The sequence below is a fragment of the Lissotriton helveticus genome, chromosome 6 (genome assembly GCF_964261635.1).
Source record: "Lissotriton helveticus chromosome 6, aLisHel1.1, whole genome shotgun sequence".
Lineage (NCBI taxonomy): Eukaryota > Metazoa > Chordata > Amphibia > Caudata > Salamandridae > Lissotriton > Lissotriton helveticus.
The window spans coordinates 1629226431-1629237320 of record NC_136067.1 but is presented as its reverse complement, the minus strand read 5'-3'; the positions used below and the strand labels follow the sequence as shown (position 1 = coordinate 1629237320).

Genomic DNA, 10890 nt, shown 5'->3' with positions numbered 1-10890 from the left:
GTCTCCATGGCAGGCCCGCTCCGCGGAGCGCAACCGATCCTCGCTCGCGTGAGGTCCTGCAGGAGGGTCTTGCGAGCCCCCGCCGTGGCAGAGATACAAACCCCTCTAATCACCGCCTTAAAGGCGTCCCATTCAAGGGCCCTACTCGACGCTGTACCTTCATTTGCGACAAAGTAGCCTTCCACGCCGTCCTGTACTGAGGCTTTGAAGGTCGAGTCCTCCAATGCCAGCGGGTTCAACCGCCATGTGGGGATAGCCTGGCGTTGCCGGATCCATCGGACCACCACCAAACAAGGGTTATGGTCAGAGATCGGTCTCGCCAAATACTCACCGTGGTGGACCAAACCCTGAACATCTGGCGAGCAGAGGATGCCGTCAAGCCGGACATGCAGATCGTGTGGGGGGAATAAAAGGAATAATCCCTCTCGCCGGGGTGTTGCGTTCGCCAAGCATCAACCAATCCCCACATACATTGCCAGTCCCGTCTCCCCTTCGCTATTCTATGGACTGCAGACTGCGCTAGCGGTGGGTGCGATCTGTCCAGCTCCACGTCCGTCACTGAGTTAAAATCTCCTCCAAGGAGGACCGTGCCCGCTAAGACTGTCGCCAAATTCCCTGATAGTCGCGCAAAAAAGGCTGACTGCTCTACGTTCTTTCTTGCATAAAAGCCACTTGGATCCCCCTACGAAAAAGATAGGCATGCACTTTGTGTAGTTTCATCATAGAATTCAGTCCCCGCACATTCCAAGTTACACATTTTAGTTCAGGTATGGTCCCCATTTAAAAGTACACATATATTGCGAGTCATTGGTAAAACCCCTGGGCACTGACATTTCCCCGGATTCCCAGTCCCCAAACAACCCAACAATCCCACTTCCCGCCCAACCCCAGAACAGGCACTAAACTGTAGGAACCCATCCAAATTCAATACCCCTAAATAAAGAAAGTCTCTGGTCGCCACCAGAGTCTCACAGCAAGTGTGAGATCATGGGGGGTTAGCACCGCAACAGCGTGGTCAGCGAGTCTCAGTCGTGCTTATAACCCAGCCTCCCCCATAACTCCCCTGATGTCCCACCCCCCCAGGCAGCCAACGTTAGGACCCACTGAGCACATTTACTGTCGGCCCTTCAAATCTCAATTACCATGGAGTGGACAATTCTCCCCCCGTCCCACATCATGACTCGCACATGCATTTACCATACTGCAGTGAATAAGGTACAAGGATCACTCATCGATAAGGCCATCCGCAGTTCCCGGCGTGACAGGTGGTAGGGCCGGGTCGCCACCCCTCGAACCTTCATATGTCGCATCCTCGGATCCCCTACAAGTGCCCGAATCCGCTGCCGATGTGGGCGTCACTGTCCTGGAGATGACTGAGACTGCTCTGAGGGCCTCTTTGCACTCCAGTTCAGTCTGCGACACGGGGACTCAGCTGACCGCCGGCTGTCTTCTGTTCCTCCTGCTCCGCCTAGCTTTCGGTGCAGTTCCCTGCTTCTCCCCAGTTTTCGGGTGAGCGTCCGTCCCGGCCTTATAAGAGTCCAACCAGTCCCATACTACCTCAGGGGTATTGTAAAAGGAGGAGTTGCCCTCCATCATAACCCGTAGCCGAGCTGGAAACAGGAGGGAGTAACGGATACCTTCATCCCGGAGGGCCTTCTTGACCGCCAGGAACGAGGAGCGCTGGCGTTGGACCTCGAAGGAATAGTCAGGGTAAATGGAAACTCTGGCGTTGTCCACCTGGTAAGGTCCCATTGTCCGTGCTCTTTGTAAAACAATGTCCCTGTCCCGGAAATGTAAAAGGCGCGCCACAACCTGCCGAGGAGGCCGACCAGGGGCAGGGGGGCGAGCCGGGACGCGATGGGCCCGCTCCAGTGTATAAAATTGCGTCAGGCCTTCGGGAGCAACCACCTCCCGCAGCCAGGTCTCTAGGTAGCTCACCATATCAGTCCTTTCCTCATTTTCGGGCTTGCCCACCACGCGTATGTTGTTCCGCCGGTTGCGGCCTTCCGCATCCTTGACCCTCTTCTCCAGTACCTGTACCCTCCTTTGCAGGTCTCCGAGGGGGGCCTCCGATGTTTTGTGGGCAGGTTCCAGTGCATCCAGCCGAGTCTCGGTCTGTTTGACACGGTCCACCAGCTTTCCATGATCCGCCAGTAGCAGTCCCAGATTCGTGGACACCTGAGTGATGTCATGATGGAGGGCTTCCCTTGTGTCGGTTATGGCTTTCAGTATCTTTTCCATCTGGCTCTGCTGGAGGCCCGCCGCGGAGCCACTGGTTAAGTCAAGGTCTCGGGCGCCCGGCAAATCCTCTGCGGGGTCAGGGGGCATCGCACCCGGCTTCTGGCGCGGCTTCCCCATGATGGCGGTCGTCACTCGGCACACAGCCCCTGCAGTTGCAAGGCGACCCCCGACGCAGATTCTCTAGAGGATCCCCTGTTGTCGGTGGCCGGAGCCGTCACCGCGCAAGCCACAGTCCCACTCCCGGGGTCGGGTCCCCGGACAGCACCTCGGCGGTCCTGCAGAGCCTCAGGGCCTCCACGTCAGGGAGCATCCGGCCTCATCATGCTCCCCCTGGGCAGGCGCCGCTGGGCAGGGCCAAAGCTCCCAACTGCCTCTGTGCGCAGAGCCTAAGACAAGCCAGGGGTGGTCACGAGTGTGTCGGGTACAGCCCAGCTGTAAGAGCTCAGCCCCAGTGCAATAGGGGGCCACAATCCACTCCTCCGGGCAGCAAAGTCAGACGTGCAGCACCAGTCAGAATTCCACTTGTGTCCAAACCACAGGAAGCACCATCAGGGCTTGGGCATGGTCTGTATGTTCCAGTCAGAGCGGGCCAGTATCTGGGGGCACTGCGGGTCTTGCCACCCCTGTGTCTCTTCAACTGGTTACTTCCACTGCTAAGTGCCAATAGACTGACTGGATGCACTATGTCCCTCCGCACTCCGGGTTCTGACCTCCAGAGTGTCCACCAGTCCGATCCCGCACCCGGTCACGCAAGGCCGGGGATGAGCGCGGCTCCGTAGGCCGCAGCAGGCAAGCAGCGCCGGTCCTGGAAGCCCTCTGTCCGCGCCGTCGCTTCCCTCAGGTCCGCTGCGTCGTTCAGGCCCCGTAAACTCTCCGGGCCAGTCGGCCCCTCCCAGGCCCCGCGCCAGTGCGGGCCGGTCCGGGTTCCGCGCCGGGCAGCTCAAGAAAGGGGCCAAGCACTCCGGCCTCCAGGCGGGTGAAGCGCCACTCGGCAGCATGCCCCAGCCACCACCTCCTCTCTTCGCGTTGCGGCTCTCAAAGCCTCCAAGCTACCGGGCTCCCGCAATCGCCGGGAATCAGTGGGCCCAGTGCGAGCTCCTCGGCCAAGCCTCACCACCAAAGGGCTATGCGGTGCATCTTCCGTTCGGCTCCCAATGCCAACCAGGTCTCGCCGCCGCCAAAAGCCGCCACCCGAGATCAGCCCCAGAAGACCGACTCCCGTTGCAAGGGGGAGGCCGGCGGACCCCCACTCCAGGACGGCCAGGCAGCCACTCGAGGCCGGGGATGAGATCGGCCCCACAGGCTGCAGGAAGATAGCCGGCGCCGCCTCCGGGAGCCCTCCCCCAGTCTGTAGGCGCGTCTCCTCCGAGCAGAGTTCAGTGCTCCGGGTCGATCTGCAGTGGCCACGCCGGGGTTGGGGAGCCGTCCCGACCCAGCAAGGACATCAGGGCAGGATAAATCAGGATAAAGGCGAGGCTGGGCACGGAGCTTCGTGCTCACGCGTCCATCCCTGTTGGTGGCCAAGCCACGCCCCCAACAATATGTGTACATGTGGCAAAAAGAAAAAATAAATATATACAAAACTCTATCTTAGCAATACCCCAACAGGTTATTTGATGACTAGTGTTCACACATTAAATCTGGGTGATACACTCAGAGGTAGTATTTACAGCACCTGAGGTATACACCTCTCTATCCTTTCCACTCTATGTGCTGCCGTTATTACAATGATACTTTTGGATTGTAATAGGGGCTCTTCTACAAGCAGTTGTCGACGCGGACGCATTTCAGCCGTCAATTTCAATTGGCCTCCTCAGGACAAGGGCAATGAAACCAATCTACAATACTGGAATGTGAAGCTAAGGTTGCCCTTAAAGCACCTACTTCAAACAGGGTACAATCCCTAATTCCAGACACCCTTACTCGGGTTGAACCTCAACCCGTGGTGACCAACCTGTGGTGAAGTCACCTCTTCCGGTGGTGACCGTATGCTCCTAACGAGCCCTAGTCTCAATAGCCTTTCCAATTGGTGAAGCAGTCTGCAGCAACATAAATCTCAGTCCTCTCCTTAATGGCATATCCACACTCATTTTCTTAGTTTATGTATGATGTTCTATGCCCAGGTATAGGAGGGTAATTTGGGTATACCCCTTGTTTCTGCAAGCTTCCCTTATGGGCATGCCCTTTGATGGCACCTTTCTCTTCAGAGACCAGGCCGACATGGCCTTCTATCGCTTTAAGTACTTGCGGGCTCCGGCCAGGTTCTTGGGCCTTTCTGCTCTTTGCCCCTTTCGTGGCCACGGAAGCGGTTTTCAGCTGCAACAGCCACAAGATCACGCACTTTCAGCAACCTCTGTGAGGCGATAGGCTCAGCTCCTTTCGATCCTGTGGGTCAGAGGTCCAGTCAATCCACTCCCCCTGCTGCCTCTAAACCTTCCTAGTCCAGCTCTTCAAGATCACGGGCGGCCGATTGATGGCAGAATCAGCCATCACCTCCACCACTGGCAAAACATCACTTTGGACAAGTGGGTTCTTCAGATAGTCTGAAGGGGCTACTCCCTCCCCTTCTAGACTACCCCTCACTCCATGCCTCCGACTTACGACCGGCTGATGGAGGACCACATGAACTTGCTTCAGGAGGAAGTCAGGACTCTCTTGGTCAAGGGAGCAATCAAGAGGGTTCTGGGTGGCCAGAAGTAGGCTGTGGTTGCTATTCCCGCTACTTTCTGGTCCCGAAAAAAAACAAGGGTCTTCTTCCTATCGTAGATCTGCGAGCCCTCAACTACTTCCTGAAAAAGGAGAAGTTCAAAATGCTTACTCTGGTTCAGGTCTTGTCTGCCCTAGACCCTGGAGACTGGATGGTAGCGTTGGACTTGCAGGACACCTGTTTCCACATTCCCGTATTGCTTACCCATCCGGCAGAACCTGTGGTTCACGGTAGGTCATGAGCACTTTTAGTTCACAGTGTTACCCTCTGGCCTTACCAGCACCGCTCAGGTGTTCACCACGGTGATGGTGGTGGTTGCAGCTCATCTGCACAGATCGGGGTGCCAGTCTTCCCTTATCTGGATGACTGGCTGTTGAAGGCAAGCTCGCCCCAGACTGCAGCATCTTATCATTACATTGCAATAGTATCACCCTCCAAAATGTCAGGGGCTCCACTAGTGGACCATCAGCTCAAGGTGTTCTCTCCTGTAACTCTAGAGCCAATTCTTCATCTGAGTCTACTTCAGGAACCTGCAGAGACATAACTAGGGCCTCCCACGCCCTTGCACCCTCTAGTGCTTTATCATTGTTAGATCTTTTGGCAAGCTGTAGCCGAACTATGCTTTCGCTTGTTGCCCATTTAATTAAATCTGCCTTCCACCGTGCGAAGTTGGGCCCTTGCCTGGATTTCCAATACACTGTGAGGTTCCTTTTGGCCAACAGCAAACTTAAATCCAGGAACTTACTCGTGACTTTCACTTTAGATGTGTGCGGTAACCAGTGTAATAAGCACGTTCCCATATCCGGCTCTATCCGTCTTTCTGTATCATCACAGAGCAAGCCCATTACGTTCCCAATTGCGGGCAGCTCCACATCATATGATGAAACTCTCCCCTTCCAAATTGCAACATGGACAGTGAGCCGTATCCACTTTAAAATACTTATTGATCTTGGCCGGGGTTAAATACGCCCGATGTAATATATAGAAGTAAATCAGTTGAAACCTGGCATTACGCGAGCTCCTTCACGCCCTCTCAACTATTTGGGTCCATGTTGTCTCAGGAATCTCCTTACTGAGGTCTGCCTCCCATTTCCGTTGTAATTGACTCAAGGGCTTTGTTCCTTCGTTCACCCTATAGAGGCACGCGATGGCTTTGAAGGTCCCCACTGCCATCACGACGTACTGACACGCCATAGAGGTTTGTGGTGCCATGATTTCCCCCCCCCCCCCCCCCCAGTGACGTTGAATTGCCGTCACCAATGCAGAATGCAATAGAAAATCTCCCCTGGAGAGTCCGTGTCTATCCTGTAGAGCCTGATATGGTAGGAGTGCACCGTCTTCATATAAATCTCCCAGTACCTGCACCCCATCCCATGTCCTCCCACGTGGCCAGAGAAGTCCAGTTCCCCGCCACCCCCGACCCCCCGCTGTGCGGAAGAAGGGTGCACATGCCCAAGGGGATCTCTGGGCCATATGTGCGCGCAATCCCCCCTCTGCGTTGACTCCAATTCCAACACAGCCTCAGCGATCATTCCTCATGAGACAGGGACCCCAATTGCAGCCGTTGTTGAAGAATAGTAAAGGACAATATGTGTTGTGGGATCCACCGACCCTCAGCGCCATCTGGGCCGCTAAATTATCTAGCCACCGCCTGGGTAAGCCATTGCAATTGAGCAGCCAGATAATACAGCTGGAAATCTGGGACCGCCCATCCCACTTCCGACCGCGGCCGCATCATTGTGGTCAATGCTCCCCGCCGCCTGCCGTTCCCCACAGAAATCCTCCTATCATAGAGCGGAGCGTCTTGAAAAGTGAGTTCGGGATCCAGAGCGGCAGCATCCTAAAATAATACAGCAACTGCAGGAGCGCCACCATCTTCAAAAGTGCTACCCGACCTGCCACCGAAAGCGGCAAGGTGCCCCAAAACTTTAGACTACCCTTGATACTCCTCATAGCTCTACCTATATTGCCTTCTAACAATTCCTCCGATCTATGAAAAATATTAACTCCAAGGTAGGGCAAACAACAAGGTTCCCACCGAATAGTTTCCACGCCTGCAGGAGCCGCCATTGATAGAGCCACAGGAAACAGGCAGGTCTTCGCCAAATTCACCCGTAGTCCCGAAGCTGCACCAAATGTGCGCAGTAGAGTCGTCGCCCCATTCAGGGCTTCCCCCGTGTTAGCCAAGAACATAAGCAAATAGTCAGCATAACGCGATATATACTGCATGCTTCCACGTAAATCCAGACCAAGGTAGTGCCTCCCCGACCTGGCGTGCACGGCCAATGGTTCAATGGCTAATGCAAATAATAGAGGAGAAAGGGGGCCCCCCTGTCGCGTGCCCCGTCCAACCGAACAGGAAGAAGAAATCATCGCTCCCGTCCGCAATCGAGCCGTAGCAGACCAATAAAGGATGTCCATCCACCCCACGAAAGCCTCCCCCAGACCCAGCACTCTCATAACTTGAAACAAATACGAATGGGGGTGGCGAAGATAGCAGAAGATCGAAAGATGATGCATCGCGAACACTTTACTACATTGACCAGAGTCCTTAGGGGCGACACCGCCGGTGTGTGAGTAGTGTGCGACCCCACCCCCATTTGTAACTTCAAAGCTATCGTGAGCAGTGGGCTGACGAGCCTGGGATCCCGCACCTACGCGCCTGAGTGGTACTATACCTGGCAGATATTGGCAGCGATCGGCAACCCCAGTACACGGCCTATCCCTACTGACGAGGGGTGATACCCCGAAACACGTGTCCAGGGATGGCGAAGACAGCGAAGATAGCAGAAGATCGAAAGATGATGCATCGCGAACACTTTACTACATTGACCAGAGTCCTTAGGGGCGACACCGCCGGTGTGTGAGTAGTGTGCAACCCCACCCCCATTTGTAACTTTAAAGCTCCCGTGAGCAGTGGGCTGACGAGCCTGGGATCCCGCACCTACGCGCCTGAGTGGTACTATACCTGGCAGATATTGGCAGCCATCGGAAACCCCAGTACACGGCCTATCCCTGCTGACGAGGGGTGATACCCCGAAACACGTGTCCAGGGATGGCGAAGACAGCGAAGATAGCAGAAGATCGAAAGATGATGCATCGCGAACACTTTACTACATTGACCAGAGTCCTTAGGGGCGACACCGCCGGTGTGTGAGTAGTGTGCGACCCCACCCCCATTTGTAACTTGAAACAAATACGGCCATTCCAGGCAACCGATAGGACTGTCGCAGAGGGTACATAGCTGTGGTCTTCCCCTAAGATGCGAAGCAGGCGTCGCACATTAGTAGATGTATTCCAGGTGGGGATGAACCCCGCTTGATCATGGTGGACCAACTGTACCATGTACAGAAGGAGTCGAGTCGCAAGGATTCTACTCAGAATCTTATAGTCAGCGGTTAACATTGATAATGGTCGGTATGCCGCACTATCACTGGAGTCCCTCCCAGCTTTTAATAGTGGTATAATAACAGCCTCCCAGGTACACGTCGGTATCATTCCCAATGTCCGTACCTCTTGAAATACTGCCAACAACGGCGGCGCCAGGCTGTCTTCATATACCAAATAGAATTCTATAGGTAGCCCGTCCACCCCCGGTGTTTTGTTGCGTGCCATATGTTTAATTGCGCTCCTTATTTCGCCGCTCATGATCTCCTGCCCCTGCAGGTCCGCTTGTTCCTCCTCCAATTGTGGAAGTGCCAAGTCAGACAAGAAATCCCCAATGGTGTCCCCGGCATCCCCCAATTTGCTTTGATGTAACTCAGAATAATAATCCAAAAACAGTCCATTAATTCCTCGCTGGGTATATACTATCCTCCCCGTCGGGTCCATCAGTCCCAGTATAGGTGTACCTCGGGGGTTCGGGTCAGCTAGACACGCCAATAACATGCCCGCCTTGTCCCCTTCAGCGTGTGCCTTCGCCAGGTACGCTCTGTGGTCAAAGCAATGCAGGTGTTCAACCTGTGCGGCCATTGCCTCCCTAGCCTCCGAGACTTCTCCTTGTACACCCGGGTTCTCCGGCTGAGCTCTCTCAGCTGTGCGTAGCAGTTGTTCCGCTGCCTCTACATCGTTCAATAGCGCTTTTCTCACTCCCACAATTTTAGTGATACATAGACCTCTTACCACCAACTTAAAGGAGTCCCACTCCAGTGCCAATGTAGATGCCGTGCCCTCGTTCTCACTAAAGTACTGGTCGATACCTGCTCCAAGTTACTCCCGAAAGACGGGGTCCTCTAATGCCTCTGGTCGTAGCCGCCAAGTCGGTACCACAGATCTCTCCCGGACCCAGTGTATTGTGACTAGCAATGGATTATGATCCGACAATGTTCTCGCAAGATATTTGCTATGGCCTACTTTAGCATGGATATCAGGGGTGCATAATATCGCATCTAACCGCACATGTAATTTGTGTAATGTGGAAAAATATGAGTAGTCCTGCTCCCCAATATGATGCGCACGCCATGTGTCCACTAACCGTCATCTATCCTTCCATTCACGCCTGGCTTTGGAGAGCCTGTGTGTAGGCGCCTCAGGCAATGGAGGATGGGACCTATCCATCTCGGTATCTACTATAGAGTTGAAGTCCCCTCCCATCAACACGTAGCCAGTCAGATAAGGAGCTAATCTCCCTGACAGCTGATTAAAGAAGGACACCTGATCAACATTAGGGGCATATACAATACACAGTGTCATGTCTGCACCGTTAAGGCGATCCGCCACTACCACAAATCTCCCTTCTGGATCCACCAGGTGTTGTGTCGGTTGGAATGGGACTCCCGTTCTAACCCATATCAGGACTCCCCTCGCAAAAGCTGAAAAGATCGTGTAAAAAATGTGCCCCCTCCATCTACGCTTCAATGGCAGCCCTTCAGCCCGATTGATATGAGTCTCCTGAAGGAAGGCTATGTGAACTCTCCTGCATACCAGATAAGTGTGCACCTTGTGCCATCTCACCATTGTCTGTATCCCCCGCACATTCCAGGTTATGCATTTTAGTTCAAGTAACGTCCCCATGCTGGAATCTAGATCCCACCTTCCACCTTTCCCCTCGTCTGGACACACCGGTGGTGCTAACTACCCCAACAAAAAACTCCAAATGTCCCCAAGAACCCTTCCCCAGAACAGGCCCTACAAATATAGTACCCATCCAAACTGACACGCTAATTGCTCTTCTCGTAGCTATAGAGGAACCACAAACAAACAAACAAAAATAGGGGGAGGCGGCCTAGAGCCGTATCAGATCGGCTTACTGTCCTACCAGTATTCCTCGCCGTGTCCCCATTAATAAATAGGCCCCAACATCCTGTGAGGCAATGCGATATAAGGGAACCTTGCAATTCGCGTATCCTCCCACCCCTGTCAACCCCTCCAACTGTTGCCCATACATCACCCGCAGGGAAATGAGCTAGCACACCGCATAGCAACTATCCCCGCCCCCTCCTTCACTAGCCCTCATAAAGCAGTTCTGCAATATGAGTCATCAACAATCTCATCTGCTGTCCCAGGCGTCGGGTGAGGTAACCGGGCACTTCCTGTGTCTGATTCACCAGCTTCCGAGTCCTCGGAGCCCTTCTCCGATTCTGTCGCCTCAAGTGATGTTGCTTCTTTTCCTTGAGATATTGCTGTGACTGCTAGCAATACTGCTGATCGTTCTGTCTCAGTGGGCTTCTGAGCGCGAGGACGGCGCCCTCGAATGCGCCGCGACCGCATGCACATCCCCTCTTCTGGTGCACCCATACTGCGTCCTGCTTCACCCGTGCCAGCTCTGTATGCTTCCAGCCATGTCCAGGCATCCTCGGGGTTATCGTTAAAATATGTTTTACCGTCCATGGCCACCCTCAGGCTCTCGGGGAACATAGAGTACTGGAGGCCCTCTTCCTCTAGCGCCTTCTTAACCTCCAGAAACGAAGCACGGCGGCATTGTACTTCCAGTGTGTAATCCG

At 54.3% G+C, this 10890-nt stretch overlaps 1 protein-coding gene across 6 annotated transcripts in view; it reads left to right on the top strand.

Moving 5' to 3' along the window:
- The window catches only part of EHBP1 (EH domain binding protein 1), a 2232712-nt gene that overhangs the window by 1742613 nt on the left and 479209 nt on the right, over positions 1–10890 (top strand). The window lies entirely within an intron of this gene.